This window comes from Elaeis guineensis, chromosome 1, assembly GCF_000442705.2.
Source record: "Elaeis guineensis isolate ETL-2024a chromosome 1, EG11, whole genome shotgun sequence".
Taxonomy (NCBI): domain Eukaryota; kingdom Viridiplantae; phylum Streptophyta; class Magnoliopsida; order Arecales; family Arecaceae; genus Elaeis; species Elaeis guineensis.
In genome coordinates this window covers 15,177,330-15,199,293 of record NC_025993.2, presented here as the reverse complement: position 1 = coordinate 15,199,293, position 21,964 = coordinate 15,177,330, and the positions used below count along the sequence as shown (strand labels likewise).

At 33.7% G+C, this 21,964-nt stretch overlaps 1 pseudogene; it reads left to right on the top strand.

Annotated features, from left to right (window-relative positions):
• The window catches only part of LOC105038083 (WAT1-related protein At1g25270-like), a 73,149-nt pseudogene extending 51,483 nt beyond the window's left edge, over positions 1-21,666 (top strand).
• The last annotated feature ends 298 nt before the right edge of the window (positions 21,667-21,964 follow it).

Here is a 21,964-nt window from a genome sequence, read left to right as displayed (position 1 = left end):
GACAGCCGTGGACCTTTCAATGTTCATCTCTGCCTTCCCGGGATCCTTGCCAAATCTCTGGGGTGGCTTTTAGTTGAGTCCTGATATCGGCTGACTGCCAATAACACTAGAAAAGAGAATTGCATTACTGGATGACCACGTTTAGCACAGGGTGGTTGCAGCTTGTTGCATCTACTTATTTCATATTCAAAGCTAATACAAATTACATGTACTCTGTCAAATCTTCGCTTAGAAAATTAGTTGGTTCACATGTAAAAGCTTATCATATAACAATTATCAGTATGGGTAATTTTTGAAAGAGAGGTTGCTACTTTGAATTTTTTTCCTCAAACTTATTCCATGCTTAATTGCTTATCTTGACTACAAAATCTTTTGATAAGATCCCATGCATGTTTTCTATCTTTCTCTCTATATCAAAAGGGAAGGAGGAAAACCTCCAACTTCATTAGTTATTAATGAAGGTCTGTCTTGTTGGAGTTTTTGAATTTATAAAAAATTTAAATTTTAAAAACAAAATCAATCTTGTCTCCATTTGTTAGTTGTTTCAAATGTCTTAAAACTCTTCAAATTAATTAGTCCCACATCAGATCTATAAAAGTAAGTTTACTTGCTTAAATGGATTTTCTTTTCAAGGAAGCTCAAGTTGGGCTTTGAGGGAAGTTGGCTGGTGACCACACACATACTTGCTCGGCTTGGCGATGTTGTGCATGTGAGTTTTATTTGAAAGTAAAGTTATTCATATAATTATTGTATACTTATATTTATAATTATATTTGCTTCATTTGCTTGAGTGTTTTACTTTTTTTAGGTTCTTATTTTACTTTGTTTTTTCTAATACCAGGCATGGTTCGCATGCGTGAACGTACTAATGTTACTAAAGGTCACCGCAACTTCTCCATAAAAAAATTATGTGACTGTAATCAAATTAACTCCCAATCTTATAGTTCACCATATGTGGCTATTACAAAAGCTTTAAAGACATAATCTATTCAAAATCTTTTATAATTAATTATATTAATTAGCAGAAATTTTCCAACAAAATTTTAAGTTCGCTCATTATAATTATGCCTAAAGTATTGTCAAGCTATCTAGCGATGACTATGCCTCTCTAATTTAATCATCTATTAGTAGTGGCACTTCATATCTTATTTTATTGATTGGAAATCACTTCCTACATATTTGGGTTATGTTTAATTGGGCAGGTGTTCATTAACCCAAAATCTGTATGTCTGGAGCATAAAGCTTACATCAGCAACCTTTGCCTCAGCTATGACTAATCTCGTCCCAGCAATCACATTCATTTAAACTGTTCTATTCAGGTTCTTGATATTCTATTTATATTGTCACAAATAAATTTAGAGATTTTTCTTTTCAATTTATATTTTTATAAATAAATTTGGGGAATCTATTTTTTTTTTCTATATATCGAATTTGTGATTAAATTTTACATGAAGGTTGGAGAGTTTAGGAATCCATTCCATTTCCGGACAAGCAAAGGTTTTGGGCACCTTGGTTGGGATTGGTGGTGCCTTGCTTCTCACCTTCTACAAAGGAGTAGACATCAATCTCTGGTCAACAAACATCAACCTCCTAAAGTCCCACTCCAGGGGATCTGCAGCACCTCGTCAAGAGCCGGGTAATGAAGTAATGGTCTCATTGCTGGCTGTTGCCACTTGTATCTGTTATGCATTCTGGTTAATAATTCAGGTGACTTTGGACTACACTTGCATAACTGTTGGATATGTCTCCAAATATTTATCTTGGTAGGCAAAGATGATGAAACAATATCCTTGTCACTACTCGAGCACAGCCTTGATGTGTTTGATGGGCACAGTTCAGTGCATCGTTTTTGCACTTTGTGTAGAGAGGGATTGGGAACAATGGAGATTAGGGTTCGATATTAGGCTGCTTGCCGTTGTCTCTTCAGTATGATTTTTCTTGTTCTTTTTTTGGTTTTCCAGACATTCTTCTTTTTTGTTCTCTTGTTCCTTTGACAATATTTATGTGTCTGCTAAAGTGTGCCTTAATTGTTGCCTGATGTGATGTTGTAGGGTGTGGTGGGATCTGCATTGATCCTTACAGTTCTGGCTTGGTGCATCAAGAAGAAGGGCCCACTGTATGCTTCTATCTTTAATCCTTTGATTCTTGTCATCGTGGCACTTCTGAGTTCACTTTTATTCAATGAAAAGTTGCATCTTGGAAGGTAATATTGAATTCTTGAGTTCACTTTTCTTATTGAATGAAAAAAGTTGCATCTTGGAAGGTAATATTGAATTCTTGAGTTCACTTTTCTTCTTTATATCTTCACTAGTGCAACACATAACTCATAAAAGGCCCTGCTTGAGCCTGTCTGCTTGTGGTGTTCATAAGGTTGTTTGACATACATGTACTACCATCTCGTATTGTTCTTGGTATTAGATGCTTGGCTGTCGGTGGTAGTTGTGTGTAAATGACTCTAGATTCGGTGTTGGGATCACACTGCTGTTAACAAGATGCAAAATCTTAGACTTGATTCCAGCTTCCTCTAACTGAGAATATTCATGCACGGCTCTCATACTTGATTCAGTTCAGACTGATATACTATTTTTTTTTTTCTTTTGAGAAGAAACTAGAGTAGCTAAATTGAAAGTACATCCTATTAAACTTTATAGGGCAATAGAATTTACCTGAAGAAGAAGTTGTCGATGTTTGAAATCAGTCTGTTTGCAATTATAAAAAAAAAAAAAAAACGAGCTGGATGTGCTCCTCATTGACCAGAGTAGCACATTAGTTTTCCAATCCCAATTTTGAGTACTCTAGATGGATGACCTTGCAAGCTCTCGGATGAGTTGGGGCCAAATCGGTAGGGTGTTCATTCATAACGTGCCTCATCCATTAGAGATGGTATCTAAATTAGCTATAAAGACTGAAATAGACATTATGCATAATGATTTTGTAGAGTTTAAATTTATCATTATAACCATTAAGTATATTCTCCTCATTTTATGAGAGCCTTATCTTTAGTTAGAGTCCATATTAAACTAAACCAACTAAAGTAAGTCCCGATGCATAATAGGATAAATTCCAAAACATCCATCATATTATTACTTAAAAAATAGAGGAAATATCTAATCAGATGAGCAATCATATAGTTACCCAGGCTTCTCACGTGCATCCTATGATTTGTCCACACGAGATACAGTTCTTGTAATTGCACAAGCTCTTCTTGTTTTTATGCAATTTTTACCCAGCAAAAGATATAGAATATGCATATATTGATTAAAAAGTAATCTAATCTTCTAATTTTATATTTTGTTGTGCAGTGTATTAGGAGCTGTATTGATAGTAATCGGGTTGTACATAGTACTTTGGGGAAAAGGAAGAGAAGCAGCGAAGGTAGGGGAGTCGTCTGCAGAGAGTCTATAGATGTCATCATTATTTCTGGAGACAATGGTTTGCAAGAGCAATGTTCAGGGCCACGTGGGTAGTTGCCTTCTAGTGTAGAAAATAAGAAAATGTTTTCTTGTTTTAAATTTATGTAGAATAAGATGCAATTTTGGAACATACATTGTTCAACTATGTGGAACTGTTATGCGAGGAAATCTCATTAAATTTTTTTTCCAATTGGAGAATGAAGGAACATGAAATTATACCCTCTTTCTTTTCTTTTAGAAACATGTAATAGTAATTGATTTATGCAAATAAAATAGTTTTTCAAGAGAGATAAACTTTAATTCCTGATTTTGACTTAGTTTTTTTTTTTTTTTTTTGGACAGTAATTTTGAGTTCAAGTTTCAATAGCTATAATTATGATATAACTCAAATTCATGAAGCCGGTTTAAGTTTTGGTTAGAGGAGTGTACGATTATTGAAATCTTTATTGGAATATTGTTTCATGCATGACAAATGTGCCTTGAGATGTGACTTGTTTCAAAGGGAGCTGCTTGTTTAGCACATCCAGAGCATCTTCGAAGTCGATTCAGAACCTGTGACTGCTATTGGGCAAGTTTTGATGGAGGTAAAATGTGGGAAAGAGAAATCTACGTAGAATACAAATTTGATGTCCTTTTTATTTTTTATTTTTAATTAAAGACGTGGCTGACATACCTTTTTAGTGCAGCATCATTGGAACCACAATTGATTTGATCCTCTGATTAGGATCATCTTTGATTAAATATCATTCAACCAACCCTGATAGGTTGACCTATGATTGCAAAAGTACCACATTATTTTTCTCGCAAGCTGTATACGTGAAGTGTAAGTGAAGGGTACTTGTTGTTAAATAGGCTAAATGTTGTTTTTTTTTTTATTTATTTTGGTAAGGAAAAAAGAAAGCATTTAGGCTACTCAACAACAAGTAGGCTAAATGTTGTTGATGCCTAATAATACCTCGACATAATCTGAGTTTTGGTCCCCATGATGAAGACTTGAGATTTCCTCGGACTATTTAATAAAGAACTGAGGCGTTTCCAAAACATCACTACGACAAAATATCTTTTTTTAACAACAAATGTTCCTAATGGTATTTTCTCTGGGTCAACATAATACTTTTTGATTTACATCAAAAAACAGGATTTTATTTGAAATGGTGGCATTTGTTTTTTAATCAGCATTTTAAGTGAAAGTTCTACTACATGAATAAGGTATTCTAAAACCTTCTCTTATTTTCAGAAAGCTATAAAAAATATATGCACGATGTTTCGGTGTTTATAGGTGCAAAAGGAAGTCAAAAGTCTTGACAAATTGTTTGCAAACCTTAATTTTTGTTGTTTCGTGGTCCAGAATATATTGACTAGATCCCCTTTCTATTGAGAGTATGAGAAATTCTTTGTGGACCATGAGCGGTATAAAAAATCCGACGTGGAGCGCACTACTTTATGTGATTGATTCACATAGCTACCATTTTTCAATGCATATTTAATATCTACAGTTCTGCTTTTTCACTTAAAAATTTTGTATGACGAAAATATTTTTACTCTTTGAAAAAAATTATGACATCCTATAGTATATTATGACTTCCTACATGCAAGATGTCATAATATGATTCAGAAAATTATGATGTCTTATGGTATATTATGACATCCTATGTTAAATTATGATTTTCTGCATGTAGGATATCATAATATGGCCCAGGATGTCATAATATGTCCTAAGATGTCATAATATACAAGGGGTATTTTTGTCTAACCATTTTTCAATGTACATTTAATGTCTGCAATTCTGCTTTTTCGTTTGAAAATTTTGAATGACAAAAATATCTCTGCACTTTGAAAAAAACTAGAACTTCTACATCAAAATTATGACTTCCTACATGCAGGATGTCATAATATGGATATAAGATGTCATAATTTTTTTCAAAGAGCGGAAGTATTTTTGTAATTCAAAATTTTTAAATAAAAAATGAAACTGCAGGTATTAAATACGTCTTGAAAAGTGGTGGCTATGTAGACCAATCACATAAAGCGATATGCTCTACATCGGATTTTCTACACTGCCCGTAGTGCACAAAGAATTTCCTTGAGAGTATTTGTAATAACCTAAGTTTTAGGCCTTGGGTCAGCCTGAAAAGCTCATGGTAGTAATGTGCATTGCACATGAGGAGGATAAGAAAGAAGACTTCTGATAGGAGTATTCTTTCATTGTGATTTTGTTGGAGATTAGGAGTACTAGGGCAAACCAAACTCGACTAAAAACGTAGGATTTCAATTATAAAAGAGGCTTTTTTCTCCTCCTTTGGACTCCACAACCAAACGCCACGGGATTGCTACCGATTCTGAGAACTTTTTTTAAAGCTTTCTTTTGTTTTTCCAATCAAAAATATTGCCAAATCGTCCTCCTTGACCTCGCCAGATTTGGGTAAGGGACCTAAGCTCTTAATCCTCTTCTTTTCTGAGTTTCACAGTTGTTATCTCTCTTCATTTGGGGCGGTGAGTCGATGGAACCCATGTTTAAAATAAAGGTGCACTGTTTTAGCCCTTTTTCTTTTGTTTCACAACTGTTGACCAATGGTTTTGATCAAATTTTGTAGGTTCCCGATGTTTTCTAAGGATGTATATTGGGATATGGCTGTCAGTTAGAGGCTTGATCATAATCTAGATCGAGTTTAATGTTTGATTTTTTTTCTTGATCTTTTTGTTCTTCTTTTCAATCTCTCTATACTAGCCAGCCACCACCACACGGCCATCACTGTCGTCATCACCATCGCCATCGCCTACCATCGCCACCGTCATACAGGATGTCACTACATGTCGTTGGCCCTAGCCTTCTTGCTATCATCCTGAGGAAGAGATGGAGAAGGGGACATCCCCCATTTTGAAGGAAAAAAAGAGAGCTCTTCTCCCTCCTCTCTCTCTCCTCTATCTTTTCTTGTCTTATTTTCTTTCACTCTAATTTTCTCTCTCTATATGTCTCAGTGGGTCAATGGAGGATTTTTGGTTCCTTTATAGATAATGTGTTGATTTTAGTGGAAGGTCTAGAATAAGCATTGATGTGAGTACATATTGTGTCAGCTTTCATCTTGATCATTCTTAACTATATTGAATCCTACATTTGACAACTCTTGATTATTATGCTTATTTAGATAGGTTATTAGTTTCTTGACCCAACAAATTAGATTGCACCATTCTAACTAATTTAGATCCACTACAAAAATTTGAAGTATTAGAGATGGTATTAGCGATGGAAAATAAGCCATCGCTAATAATAGTCTTTACACTAAGAAAATAATGATTTTGTGATCAAATTTTTTGGTTGAAATTTACGATCGATTTTGCAACTGATTTTGCAATCAAAATTTTTTATGACCCATTTTGTGATCGATTATTAAAAAAAATTAATATAGCGACGAAAAAATATCGGTTGCAAAATTAAAATTTTATGATCGATGATAAAAAATTAATATAGCAACCAAAAAAATTGGTTGCAAAATCGATTGCAAAATTTAAATTTTGAGACCGATTTTATGATTGAAAAGCTGAATATAAAAATAAATTTATAAAATATTAATTTTTATATATTTGCAACTGTAAATTCAGTCGCAACAATTTTCAAATAGTTAATTTGATTTTTAAATAATTTAGTGACTGATTTTTTGGTTGCAAAATGGATTTATTATTTTGCAACCAAAAAATTGATTGCAAAGTTTTTATTTTTTTATTTTTATTAAAAGTTTTACGATCGAAAAATCATTCTTAAAATTCTTGACTTGTTTTTTAATCTATAGATAAGTTTGCGATCAATTTTTTGATCATAAATTTTTTTTAATATTTTATAATTAAAAAATCAATCATAAAATATTTTAATTATTTTTAAATTTAAATATATTTAAGATCAATTTCTTGATTGCAAAATATTAAAAAAATTTACAACCAAAAAGTCGATCGCAAAATACTTGAATTATTTTTTTAATCTATAAATAAGTTTGCGACAGATTTTTTGATCAAATTTTTTTTTAATATTTTACAACTAAAAAATTGATCATAAAATATTTTAATTATTTTTTAATTTAAATATATTTACGATCAATTTTTTAATTATAAAATATTAAAAAAATATATATAGGCATGGTTTGAATTTTATCATCACCACCGTACAAACAATTAAAGTAATAGCAAAGATCATTTATCTAAAAAATTATCTTATAATCGGATGCCGTTTGATCTTTTGATCACTCATTTTTTATTTAATGATCAAAATCATCCCATACTAAATTGACCATGATAATGATGTTTGATTAAAGTAAAATTTTGATAGTGTGCTATAAACATCACCGAGATCATCATTCCAAATTTTTGCATCCATCGGTGGTCTTTATCTATCAGATCATCATGCGGTCATTCATGACCGTCGAAATCGAATTTTATTGATCGACATAGCTAGAGATATCGGATCGAGGCGATCTTTTATGATGACACTCTAACGAGAATTATTTAGATAATTAAATGGTAAAGATAGACTTTAAATTTTAAAATTATATCATATTTAAAAAAAATATAAATAAAATTTATATGTATATAGCAGCGGTTACGTAACCACTGCCATATATAACTACTACCATAGGTAAACCTATGGCAATGGTTACACGTAACCGCTACCATAGATCAACGGTTAATCAACCGCTGCCATATCTTAAATCTATGACAGCGGTTATACATAATCGCTGCCACAGGTCAAACCTATGGTAGCGGTTATGTATAACCGTTGCCATATCTTAAACCTATGACAGTGGATATATACAACCGCTGCTGTATGTAACCTGTGGCAATGGTTATCGATAGCCGCTGCTATAGCTCAAATCTATGATAGTGGTTATAAATAACCCTATTGTAGAATCTATGGCAGCGATTTTCGAACTATTGCAGTAGTAAACGCGGTCATAGGCTCTTATTATAATAGTGTATATTGTTCTAAATATCATATATATTCACAAGAAGTCATATAAAATGTTAAGAAGCTATATATATTGTTTAAGATATCATATATATTATTCAAGATGTCATAAAGATATAAGAAATCATATATATCATTCAAGATATCATATATATATATTCATAAGAAATCATACAAGATATTAGGAAGTAATAATTATTATTCTTTCTTTGTTATATAAAAAGAAGGATATTTTCGTCACTGAAAATTAAAAGAAAAAAAGTTGAATAACATTAAATGTCTGTCCTATCTAAATACGCTATATGCTCTAATATTATTAGGCGGTGCGCTCCTATTGCACTGTATGTGGTGTATAAAAAATTACTCTTTGCATATTTAGTCACCCTTACCCCCGAAGTTCCTCCATGGATTGTCAATCCTCTTTGAAGATTGCAGTTCTCTTGGATCTCCATTTTTCATAGGATCTGAAGGCCGACGAATTTGCATCAGAAGCCCACAGCTTACCTTAAGTTCCCACTCTCAAAACCAGTACACTGTTCTTCAAGAATTTATCATTTTCTCACACATTTCAAATGATCTTCCATAATTTATCTCATTCTTTTGACGGCCAACAAAGTTCCAAAATTCTCATGATTTGCTAAAAATTTAAGTTTTTGGATCTCCCATTCTTGATCTGAAGGCCGAAGAAGCCCACGGTTTCCGTAAGAAGTTTTAGGTTCATCAATTTTCTTCCATTCATTTTGATTGGTCTTTCATGATTTTATCCCTTCTATGATTTTATCCTATTCTTTTAAAGGCCAAGGAAGTTCCTAAAAGCTTGCATGCAAATCTGTCCAAGATTTAAGTTTCCAATTCTTGTGAGGACAATTGAAGACCATCAAGGGTTGTCAATTTTCTCACATTCAAGATTTTATCCCATTCTTCTTAAATGCTTGTGCTTAACTCAAATCTGGCAAAGATTCAATTTCTTGGATCTCCATTCTTCGTAAGATTTGAAGGTTGAAGAAGTCCATTGCTTAGCTCCTTACATTCTCACCCTCAGAGGTTTGACCATGATTTTATTCCATTTTTGGTTGGATCTGAAGGCTGACGAAGTTCCTAAACACTTATAACCAAATCTATTGAAGCTTCAACAGTCATAAGAATGGCGGTCAGGCAACAATATACTTTTCCATATGGTAAAAATAATTTTTTCATATGCATTTATATCAACATTAATGTTTTTCTGCCCCTTCTGTTTCTTTCATTTTTTTTCTCAAGAACAAGATTTCATTCAAAATTTCCTGATTGTGAATTGCTATTACGCCTCAAAAAGAAAAGAAAAATAAAAATAAAGAAAAAGGTTATGAATCGTTAAGATCTAATATAATTTTGCATTTAAATCCATGAAAACTCCTAAGAACCGTAGATAATCCCAACCTAAGAATTGCAGAAATGGATCGAACCAAGGCAATTTTAGATTCCAAGGGATTTTCATGTAGAGTCAGAGTCTTGTGAGTCCTCCCTACATTCTGTTCTGATTTTTAGGCCACCGGATATTATCTCGCGGTTCATGCTACACCGACCTCTAAACTTATCTTTTATCCATCGTCTTAAACTCCAATCTATTGGAGTTTCGTAGGAGGTCCAACACAATTGATAATGGGGAGAGATTCGCATGGCAAAACTATGGAGAAACTCATCCTACTTATTCCTCCCACCACCCCGGCCACTCCCTATCCCACCTCCCCCTCCTCCCCATCAATCTGGCAGGTCCTCCATCCCACCTTCCCCTCCTCTCCCCAGCCCCAAGTGTGTTTTTTTTTTTTTGAAGAGAGAGATTTGACTCATGGCCTGACCTGAAAGTTTGAAGCCTGATAAAGAGTGGGCTTAATCTTGGAAAGTCATCCTGACCATTGGGCCAAGCCAGATCCAGGCCTAAAAAGTTAAAGAGAGTTGCAGGTTGAGCCTAAGCCCAAACTCGGCCCAGCCCACCACTTGAGTAGCTCTAATTTCAGTCGGTAGCAGCTCAATAGAGAAGCAGGTAGGCTAGGAAAGAAGATAGATGCTTTGAGGGTGCTTCATCTCTAGTCTCCTATGAGAATTTTCCATGGTGACAACGAATGCAGTGACTGATATGATGGTGAAACCCCAGGGAAAAAAGGGGAGGAGAAGTAGCCTGAGGCTTCGAGTGTGGCCACACAATGGCATGGTGAGGATGTTAAATAGTCAGTGAAGGCTAGGTTTCCAAACCCCAATTAGTTACCAAAGATAAGTAGGAGTCCGCCTCCCCATTGGACTCAAACAGAGGCTTTGCTGCATTTTCTCCGAAAGTGGAGCCTCAGGCCCTGCTTGGGAACTCAGGGCGCAAGGGGCACAAATCTAACTAGGCTTGTCAATGGACCAAACCAGATTAGATTTGATGGGCCAATGGACTAGACTGAATATGACCACTAGCTCATCATGTGAAAGTCCACTACACTCAGAGGTGGGTGTGGGCTCAGATCATGGTAGAAGATGTCATGGTCTAGTTTAAAGATTTGCACATTTAGTCCTCCCATGAAGTTCTTCTACGAATTCCTAGGTCTCATCAAAGATTTTGGTTGTCTTGGATCTCCATTCTTCATAAGATTTGGAGACCGATATTCTTGTGCAAGAATCCTACGACTTACCTCCTTAAGCTCCCACCCTTGGAACCCACACACTGTTCATCAACATTTTATCATTTTCTCACACATTTCAAGTGATTTTTTATAATTTATCTCATTCTTCCGACAGTCAATGAAGTTCCTAAAAACTATGATTTGCCAAATATTCAAGATCTCGGGTCTCCGGTTCTTGATCCAAAGGCTTAAGAAGCCCACAGCATATTCTTCCATCCATTTTGATCGGTCTTCCATGATTTTATCCCTTCCATGATTTTATCCCATTCTTTTGAAGGCCAAGGAAGTTCCTAAATGCTGGTACGTAAATTTGCCCATTATTCTAGCTTTCAATTCTTGTCAAGACAATTGAAGCCCATCAAGGTTCATCGATTTTCTAACATTCACATGATTTTATCCCATTCTTCTTTCTAAATGCTTGAGCTCTACCCAGATCTGGAAAAGACTCAGGTTATCGGATCTCCATTCTTTGTAGGATCTGAAGGCCGAAGAAACCCATAGCTTACCTCCTTATGTTCCCACCCTCAAAGGTCTGATCATGATTTTATCCCATTTTTTATTGGATCTGAAGGTTGACAAGTTCCTAAACACTCATACCCAAATCTGTTAAAGCTTCAAGAATCTTAAGAATGGTGCTTTGAGATGCAACTGAACTAGTAAATAATAATATTCTTTGTCATATGATAGAAGTCTATCAGAAGATCCATTGTCGGGCGATAGGAGAGTGGCTTCCTGGGATCAGGAAGAGGTGTATAAGTATTAATTGATTAAGTTATATATTTCAATTTCATTATAAAGTTTAGAGTTTTAATTATAACTTTTATTTATTTATTTTTTCTTTAATTAGGAGCAGATGATGTATGTGCAATCTCAGCCCATTGCTCACAGATGATGATATCTGTGATGAGGTGCTTGGTAGGAGATCCAATTATATTAAAGGATTGGGATATGCAGTTGTGGCCCCCAGCTTCTCTAGAGTATCACATGTTTTTTGTGATACTCGTCTGCTTGAGGCATAGAGAAGACATGAAGCGGAGATGCGTCAAGCTGAGGAAGAGTGCCGTAGATCTTAGGAGGATATAGCGGCTCTACAATGCGCTAATGCTCAACTTACATCCCAACTTGAGGTGTTTGGGGCAAAACTTGATGAGTTATACCGCCACATGTCTCCGCTGCCGACCCTTGATGTCCTTACTGATGCCTATGAGGATGACTCTGGTGATGATGATGATGATGATGGACGTCCTTCTATAATCGATATTATTTTATATTATTTTTAATCTATATATTTTTATCATTTAGTAAATAATTAGTTTGCTAACTTAATATTTGATATTTTTTAATCTATTGCAGATCTGTGATACGGCTTGGCATGACAGTAAATTTTAAATTTGCTTGGAGTTTAATTTAGTATGGATATATATTTACATGACATTTTATGTGGTTTCTACACACACACACACATTGTATGGTTGTGTGTGTGCACACACACATACACAATAAACACACACTTATTTTGCTATATGTGTGGTTGTAAAAGTTAACTCAATGGTTTGCTATATATATATATATATATATATATAGATAGATTGTGTCATTATTAAAGTGAGATGAATTTGATTTTGGATTTATGACCATCGAATTATGTGAATAGAGAGGATAGTCATGTGAGTGTACATTGTATATACATGTTTATTTGTCTATAGATTTGCAAGAAAAAATTATAAAAAATTTGATAATTTTATAAAAATAATCAAATTATTTTTTTAAAAAATAATTATTAATGATGTAAAATAAGCATCGGTTAAATAAAAATACATCGATAATCATATACCCATGCAGAGTTTGCATCGCTATAAGGCGTGCCAGTTTCCAGCACACCCTTTAGCGATGCAAAATTTGCATCAGTGAAGATTATTACCCATACTTGCTGAAAAGCATAGGTAAATAAGAATTTTACTGTTGCATAATTTGCATCGCAAAAGAATTTTATCGATACTTAATTTGCATCACAAAATTGACATTTTTCAATGATTATATTAAGCATAGGTAAATAAGAATTTTTTTGCCACTTAATTTGTGTCACAAAAGATTAAATTTGCCAACAAATATATGTAAGCATGGGTAAAGGTAATTAATGACTCTCCTTTTGCTAATGTTTATTTGTCGACTCAAATTGAGTCGGTAGTTATTTTTACTGATGCTTTTTGAAATTTAGCCATATTTTTTTTGCATTGCTAATTGTCTTTCGTCTTATAGTAGTGGTTGGGGGAATATTTTATGTGTTGAGCATTCATTCATGGAAGGTTATTTTAAAAAAAATGTAAGAATATATCTAATTAATATTTCCAATTATGTAGATCACAAAAGATTTGAGATCTTCATTTCCTTTGCTTGATTACAAACATTTGAGAATTCAATAAAACATAGGAATATTTCATATATGCTGATCATCAACAATAGGAAATATAATTATAATTATATCTTTTTGGTCTATGATGAACAAGCATTCAGGTTGAAGGAAGGGTTGGTGGGTTGTGCCCTTTGATTCAAAAATCCCAAGGATAGATTCAGGCTAGGAAGAAAAATAGGATTACAGATTGGGTCTCAAGAACTATGTTGTATTAGGGATTGTGACTGATATGGCAAATATTTGCTTGCTTGACCTTAGGATGAACCGAAGTGATATAAGCTTTGAGATACCCAACCACATTCACCTTGGATCATGACAAGTTGAAGGACATGACCATGATCTTAGCGGTAGTTGTGATGCCATGATTGTCGAGCTATCATAAAATAACATGAAAATCCATTAAAAAGCAGTTATTGCATGATGGGAGCCATTGCTAGATGGTTGATCCAAGCTCCGCCTATCTTGGAAACAGTTATCGATCTCATGTTATAAACAATAAAAAATGGGGGACGCTCAAGTGAGTCATATTTGATTACTCCTACCACTCAATCTCAACTTTCTTTCTCTTCTACTCTTCCTTAAATTTTAACTGACTTGAATATCGAAAGGTCCCTTACTAGTAAGGATGGGAGTTAGATGGATTTTTTGAACATCTGACCCATCCCAAATCCTAATAGGAGCCATTTAACAATATCCTATAGGATTTGGAAAAGGTTTAGAATTTAAATTTAAAATTTGTTGACCCCCTAAATGATTTTGATGATGATCAAATATTGAAGCACATAATTATTCATATTTTTTTAAGTGTTGTAAAGATTAGAAGAAAGAGACCTCTTTGAAACAAAATGAGGTAGAAACCTAGTAAATTCATTATAGAGCCCAAGTGACATCAAATTGGAGCTAAAGTCAAGTGAAAAAGGCTTTGGAAAGGGTTCAAGTCGACTTAGGAGAGTTTGGAGTCGACTCTGGCATGGTTTGGGCACTAATACGTAAACTTTGCACGAGATCGAGAAGACTCAGAATCATCCGAGTCGACTCCGTCTCAAGCCATAGAAAGTATATTTTTATCTACTGAGACCAAATCGACTCTCAGATTTTCAAGTTGACTCGAAAGTGGCAACCGAGTCAACTCTAATGGATCCAAATCAACTCCATCTCAGAGGTTCAAAAATTTCAGAGAGCTGATTTCGGACATCTGAGAGCGAGCAAACTCGAGGTGCAGTCGAGGCAACTCGAGAAGACAGCTGAGTCAACTCAAAGACAATCGAACCGACTCGAGATGCAACTGACAGCTTTTAAGAGCTAGCTCTGCAACTATGCTGATTTGTTCCCAATGGCTATATCTCACCTTCAATGGTCAAAAATAATTAGTTTTGGACTCCAAGAACTTCAAACTTGATGGGAAAGCTCTATTATTTATAAAAAAGAGCAAAAGGTTACTGTTCCATTGAGAGAAGAAGAAAAAATTTTTAAACTTCCTGCATTCAAGAGAGTTTACCTACTTGCAACCAAAAATCTCTTGATTCTCTGAGAGCATTGAAGAACTTTTGAACAGTATTAACTTCAGGCATTCAAAAAGACAACTACTGAGCTACATTGACAATAAATTTGCTCAACCAAGGAGGTTCTTTTGTTGTAATATTTCTGTTCTTGTTTATTTACTATAATTAGTTTCAGCGGGAGCTGAAACTAAGGAAAAAATTTAATCCACCCCTATAATTAGATTGTGGAGCCTTAGTCAAGGCGTGTAAAGGTGTGGTTAGTAAACCTAAGAAAAAATTAACTAGATTTGTGGATAGTAAGCCTGGTTAAAACTATCCAGCTGTAATCTTGAGAGATTATAGTAGAATTCCCGAAAATCTTGTTTGGAGAGTAGATGTAGGTACTGGATGTACACCAAATTACTATAAAATTTTTCTTATCTTTGTATGTGTGCTTGCCTTCTTCATATTTGCTTTCATACATAGCATTCACTACATCACTAATAGTAAACTAGTTAATTCAGCACATAGTTGTTTTAAGTTTTAAAAACTTAATTTATCCCCCCCTGGGTTGTTTGGATGGGCAACAATTGGTATCAAAGCGAGATACTCCAATATTACTTGTTGACCTAATTCTCAAGAGCCAAAGACTATGACAACCCAACTTGGAGGCTCACTTGCTAAGGGGTAATCCACAAATAGGCCACAACTTTTCAATGGATCGAATTACACCTATTGAAAAGCTTGCATGCGTATTTTATACAAGCCTTAGATTATGATATGTGGAGTGTCAATATAAATGGACCACACACTCCGACAATCATTGTAGATGGCATCCCTTCACCCAAGTTCGAGAAGGATTGGGATGAAATGGATAAGAAACTTGCCCAACTTAATGCCAAGGCAATGAATGTCCTTTATTGTACCCTTGATATGAATGAGTTTAATCAAATTTTTACTTACAATTCTGCAAAAAAAATTTAGGATAGACTTAAGGTCATGCATGAAGAAACCAATCAAGTGAAAGAATCTAAGATCAATATGCTTGCCCATCAATATAAGCTATTTAAAATGGATTCAGCTGAATCTATTACTAGCATGTTTACTAGATTTACTGACATTATTAATGAACTTAAAAGCCTAAAAAAAGTCTATATTAATAGTGAATTAATGAGAAAGATTCTTAGATCACTACCAAGGATATAGGAAGTAAAGATAACAGCTATCCAAGAGGTGAAAGACTTGAACAAACTGTTACTTGAGGAGCTTACTGGATCGCTGATAACATACGAGCTAGCAATGGGGCAGCACTTGGAAGATAAAAGATAAAAGAAGAAAACTATTGTTTTGAAATCCACTGTAGCTGAGGAAGATGAAAGGCAATCTACCGAAGTTGAAGATGATGAGGATATGGCCCTGGTGATCAAAAAATTTAAGAAGTTCTTGAGAAGGAGAAGATAAAGTTTTAGAAAGAAAAATCTATCCAAGGATGAGCCAAGCAAGAAAAAAGAAAAAGAAAAGAAAAAAGAGTCATTCTTGTGCTATGAGTGCAAGAGACCAGATCACTTCAAGGCTGACTATCCAATCTTGAAGAAGACCTTCAAATGAAGTAAGAAAAAGGTAATGATCACAACATGAAGCAACATCGACGAGCCAAGCTCAGATGAGAAGACCTAAAATGAAGCCAATTTGTGTTTCATGGCACAAAAGGATAAGGTAAGTTCAGATCCTTCTCTAGAATTTACATTCGATGAACTTCAAGATGCATTCTATGATTTAATAAAAGATTTTAAGAAGATAAGCATAAAAAATAAAAATTCAAAAATAAAGAATAAGGCATCTAATTAAGGAAAAGAAAGAAACCTTTGTAAACTATAATAAATTAAAGAAGAAAAATGAGACTCTAAAAAAGAAAGTAGACCAACTAAAATCATTAGTTGACAAATTTACTTGTAGCTCAGATAAATTGTAAATGATACCAAACAATCAAAGAGGATAGGGTTGATCTAGGATATAAACCAAGTAATAAGTTCTTAAGAATTTTTTCACTGCATCATCATCTACTAGTAGCACCTTAAATATCACTTGCTTTAGTTGCAGTAGAGTAGGATACAAAGCTTTTGTATATAATACAAGAAAATTGAATGAAACAATAATTAAAAAAATTTGAGTTTCAAAAGAAATCATAACTGCTAACCCTAAAGAATCCAAAAAAACTTGGATACCTAAGAAAGTTACTTGATTTTCTTGTAGAAATATCTTGCAACCAATGAATCAAAAAGAAAATGGTATTGGATAGTGGCTATTCAAGACATATGACGGATGATAAGGAGCAGTTCTTCATCCTTGAAAAGAAGAAAGGGAGAGTAGTCACCTTTGATGACAATGGCAAAGGCAAGATTATTGATATTGGTAAAATTCAGATTACCCCTATTATCTTTATTGATAATATTTTTTTAGTTAATAACTTAAGGCATAACTTACTTAGTATAAGTCAATTGTGTGATTAAAATTTTAAAGTAATATTTAAGTTATCTTCATGCATGGTCACTAGTCTCTTTGATGATAGTATCAAATTCATTGGACACAAGCGTGGCAACATTTACTTAGTTGATCTGGATGAGATAGCCATGAAAAGTGGCCAATGCCTTATTGCTAATGATGCTAAAATCAAAAAAATTAGTTGGCTATGGCATCGGAGATTAGGACATGCAAATATGCATACTTTATCTAAATTAGCTGCAAATAACTTAATTAAAAGATTATCTAAGTTAAATTTTGAATATGATCATATTTGTGATGCTTGTCAACTATAAAAAATAAACTAGGAAGAGTTTCAAATCTAAAAATATAGTTTCAACTTCTACATCACTTGAATTAATTCACATGGACTTATTTGGACCAACTTATAAGACCACAAGCTTAGGTGATAAGAAATATGGACTTGTGATTGTAAATGACTTTTCAAGATTTACATAGATTTTATTTTTAGCATATAAAGATGAAATCTTTTCTATTTTTTTAAAATTTTATAGAAAAATTTTAAATGAAAAAAATACTATAATAGTTTGTATTCATAGTGATCATGGAATAAAATTTGAAATTCAAAATTTTAAAAATTTTTACAATGAAAATGATATTGAACATAATTTTTCTGCACCAAGGATCCCATAACAAAGTAGTGTAGTTGAAAGAAAAAAATAGAATCCTAGTAGATATGGCCCGTACCATTTTATGTAAAAAAAATTTATTCAAATACTTTAGAACTGAAGCCATCAACATAGCATGTTACACCTAAATAGAGTTTCAATTTGATCTATTTAAAAAAAAAAATCTCTTATGAGCTTTGGAAAGAAAAAAAGATCTAATATTAACTACTTTCATATTTTTGGTTGCAAATACTTTATTCATAATAATGAAAAATATAATTTAGATAAATTTGATGCTAAGTCGGATGAGGATATCTTTCTTGGATACTTCATATCTAGCAAAGCATACAGGATCTTCAACAAACACACCTTGATTGTTAAAGAATCTATTTATGTCATTTTTGATGAAGCTAATAATCCTTCCTCAAGAAAAAAAGACTTATTTGATGATGATATGGGTACCTTGAAGAATAGATTGAGGGAGCTCAATTTAGAAAAAAAATCAATCCAAAGAGAAGATGAAGCAATAAAGGATGCTGATAAGAGAAAAGTGCTGAACAAGAGGTAATTAGGGAGCATAGTGATTTGTCCAAAGAGTGGAGGTATATACATAACCATCCAAACGACCTTATTATTGGGGATCCTTCACAAAGAGTAAGAACTAGAGCTTTATTCAGAGATATTTTTGATTACCTTGTTTTTGTCTCACAAATTGAACCTAAAAGTATAGAAGAGGCTGAAAATGGCTCTAACTGAATGATTGCTATACAAAAGAAACTTAATCAATTTGATAGAAATAATATTTGGATCTTAGTTAGTAGACCTATTGACCACTCCATAATTGAAACAAAATAAATTTTTAAAAATAAATTAGATGAACATGGTAATATAATTAGAAGCAAAGCTAGACTAGTAGCTAAGGAATATAATCAAGAAGAAGAGATTGATCTTGATGAAACATATGCTTCTATGGCAAGATTAAAAACTATTAGACTACTACTTACTTTTGCATGCTAAATGAACTTTAAATTATTTCAAATGGATGTAAAGAGTGCCTTTTTGAATAGTTATATCTCTGAAGAAGTATGTGTAGAACAATCCTCAAGATTTAAAATCACTCTTTTTCAAATCATATGTTTAAATTGAATAAGATATTGTATAGATTAAAACAAGCATCTAGAGCTTGGTATGAAAGATTAAGTAGATTTTTATTGAATAATAAATTTAACAAAGGTAGTGTAGGCACAATATTATTTTTGAAAAAAAAAATAATAACCTTCTTGTAGTTCAAGTATATATAGGTGACATCATTTTTGGAGCTATTAATGAGGATCTTTGTCAAGAATTTGCTAAGTTAATACAGAAAAAATTTGAAATGAGTATGATAGAGGAGCTGACCTTCTTCCTTAGGCTTCAAAACAAATAAATAAAGAAAGATATCTTCATCAACCAAACCAAGTACGTGAGAGAAATACTTAAAAAGTTTAGTATGGAGAATGCAAAGGAGATCGGCACACCAATGAGCCCCACATGTAGACTTGACAAAGATAAAAATGGTAAAAGTGTAAATGAAAAGCTCTACAGAGGTATGATTGGTTTTCTACTCTATTTAACTACAAGTAGGTCTGATATTTTATTTAGTGTTTATATGTATGCAAGATTCCAATCTAATCCTAAAAAATCACACATGTTGGTTGTTAAGAGAATATTTAGATATCTTGTTAACACTCAAATCTTAGGCTTATGGTATTTTAAACAATCTACACTTAATCTAAAAGGATATTCAGATGCTGATTATGGAGGATGTAGAATAGATAGAAGAGCACTAGTGGCACATGCTAATTTTTAGGGTTAAACTTGATCTCTTGGTATAGCAAGAAGCAAAACTTCATAGCGTTATCAACAGCTGAGGCTGAATACATTGCTATGGAGAGTTGTTATGCTCAAATACTATGGATTATGTAGCAACTCGAAGATTTTTGAATCAAGCAAAATAAAATACCTATAAGATGTGACAACACCAGTGCCATGAACTTAACTAAAAATCCAATTCAATATTTTAGAAAGCATATTGAAATTAGACATCATTTTATTAGAGATTATGTACAGAACAATAATGTTATGCTTGAATTTATTTCAACTGAAAATCAATTAGATGACATTTTTACTAAATCATTAAATGAAGATAGGTTTTCAAAAATTAAGGGTGAACTTGGAATCTATGATCCTTTTTGAAATTGAATGGATTATTCTGTGTGTTTGATATGTTTTGCACTTTCTCATGCTATTTATATTAATTTCTTTGAGTCGAGATAGATCAGAAAAAATTAGTTTTAAATCTGAACTGAATTTATTTCTTAATACTGTGTTCGAGTTGACTCGTAGAAGTCTCAAGTTGACTCAGTGCTCGAGTCAACTCCAAAAGGAGTCAAGTCAAGCCAAATGTCGCGGACTGAGTTTTTTTTAATGGGAGACAATAAAATCATTTTTATTTTATCTTTTCTCCTATTCTCCAAGCCCTCGAGTCCTCTCTTGTCGAAACCCCTCCCGACTCCCTCCAATCCTTCCAATTAATCACTGTTCCATCCTATTTTTTTCTAAAAATATAAGCTTCAAATGGCATCGAAGAGGAAGATGGCTACTGGTAAGCATCCCAATAGCTCTCAATTAGCTCGCAAAAGGTCCAAGCCATGGAGAGATGCTCCACAAGGGTCGACACCTATTTCTCACCCCCCTCCTTGTCGATTCGTGGCTACTAGAGCTATCCCAATTGAAAGAAAGGTTGATATCGACTTACTGGATTAAGAGTATTTTTGGATTGGTACTTGGATTTGAAAACAAGGATGGGTCAAGGCATGCACACTCGAGGTACCCATTTATCTCGACCTTGTTAAAGCCTTCTTTGAGAATATAAGATTCTAAGGAGAGACTGGTTTGAAGTCGGTGGTGAAAGGAGTGAATATTGTCCTAGATGAGAGAAATTTAGGAGATTATTAGAAGTATCTAGGTAGGGGATCTAGTATTTAGACTTAAATAACAAAATAGAGGCCTTAAAATGCATTTTGGAAAGAAAAAATGTGATAAACATTGGTGAAGTTAAAGCTAGATAGCTATCTATTGAGATGAAGTTGCTGCACAATGTAGTGGCTCACTGTATTTACCCTAAAACTAGATGGCATGACTGGATAGGAAAAAGAGAACTTGCTATGATGTACTATATGGTTCAAGGGATAGAAATGAACTTGCCAACCATGATGCTTCGAAACATCAAGGATGTGACAAACCGGTAGAGGACATGTTTGCCTTATGTGATGATGTTTACATTGATCTTCAAGGAGTTTGGAGTCAGTTTAGATGGAGAAGACTTCAAGGATCTTGAGTACTCAAACTATTTGAATGAGAGCACTCTTCACCAGATGAAGTTTAAGAAGAGGGGAGACAGATGGGTAAGAAGAAAATCTGGACAGGAGGATATGGAGCGAGAGGTAGATGAGTTTGAGCCACAGGTTGAAGCTAGGTCTATGCCATCTTCTTCAGTAGTAGCACCAAATTCAACAGCATTAGCAAAGACTCAGTTCTTCACCCTAGGATCTCTCCACATTCCTCGAGTATAGTAGAGTCACAATTTTTTTGCAGAGAGGATTACTGATCAGTTCTTGGATAGGATGGAGAGGATGCTTAATAATTTCAAGTCTCAGATCCTTCAGAGCCATAAAGCACTTCGTGAGGACACACAGACTCTATTTTAGTAGCTTCGTGGAGAGATGCTGAAGATCACCTTGAGACTTAAGAGCTTAGATACTATAACAAAATAGGTTATTAGCGACGAAATATTTTCATCACTAATAATCGATTTTTATCGCTAATAATATTAGCGATAAAATTTTGATCACTAATATTTCATCGTAAATA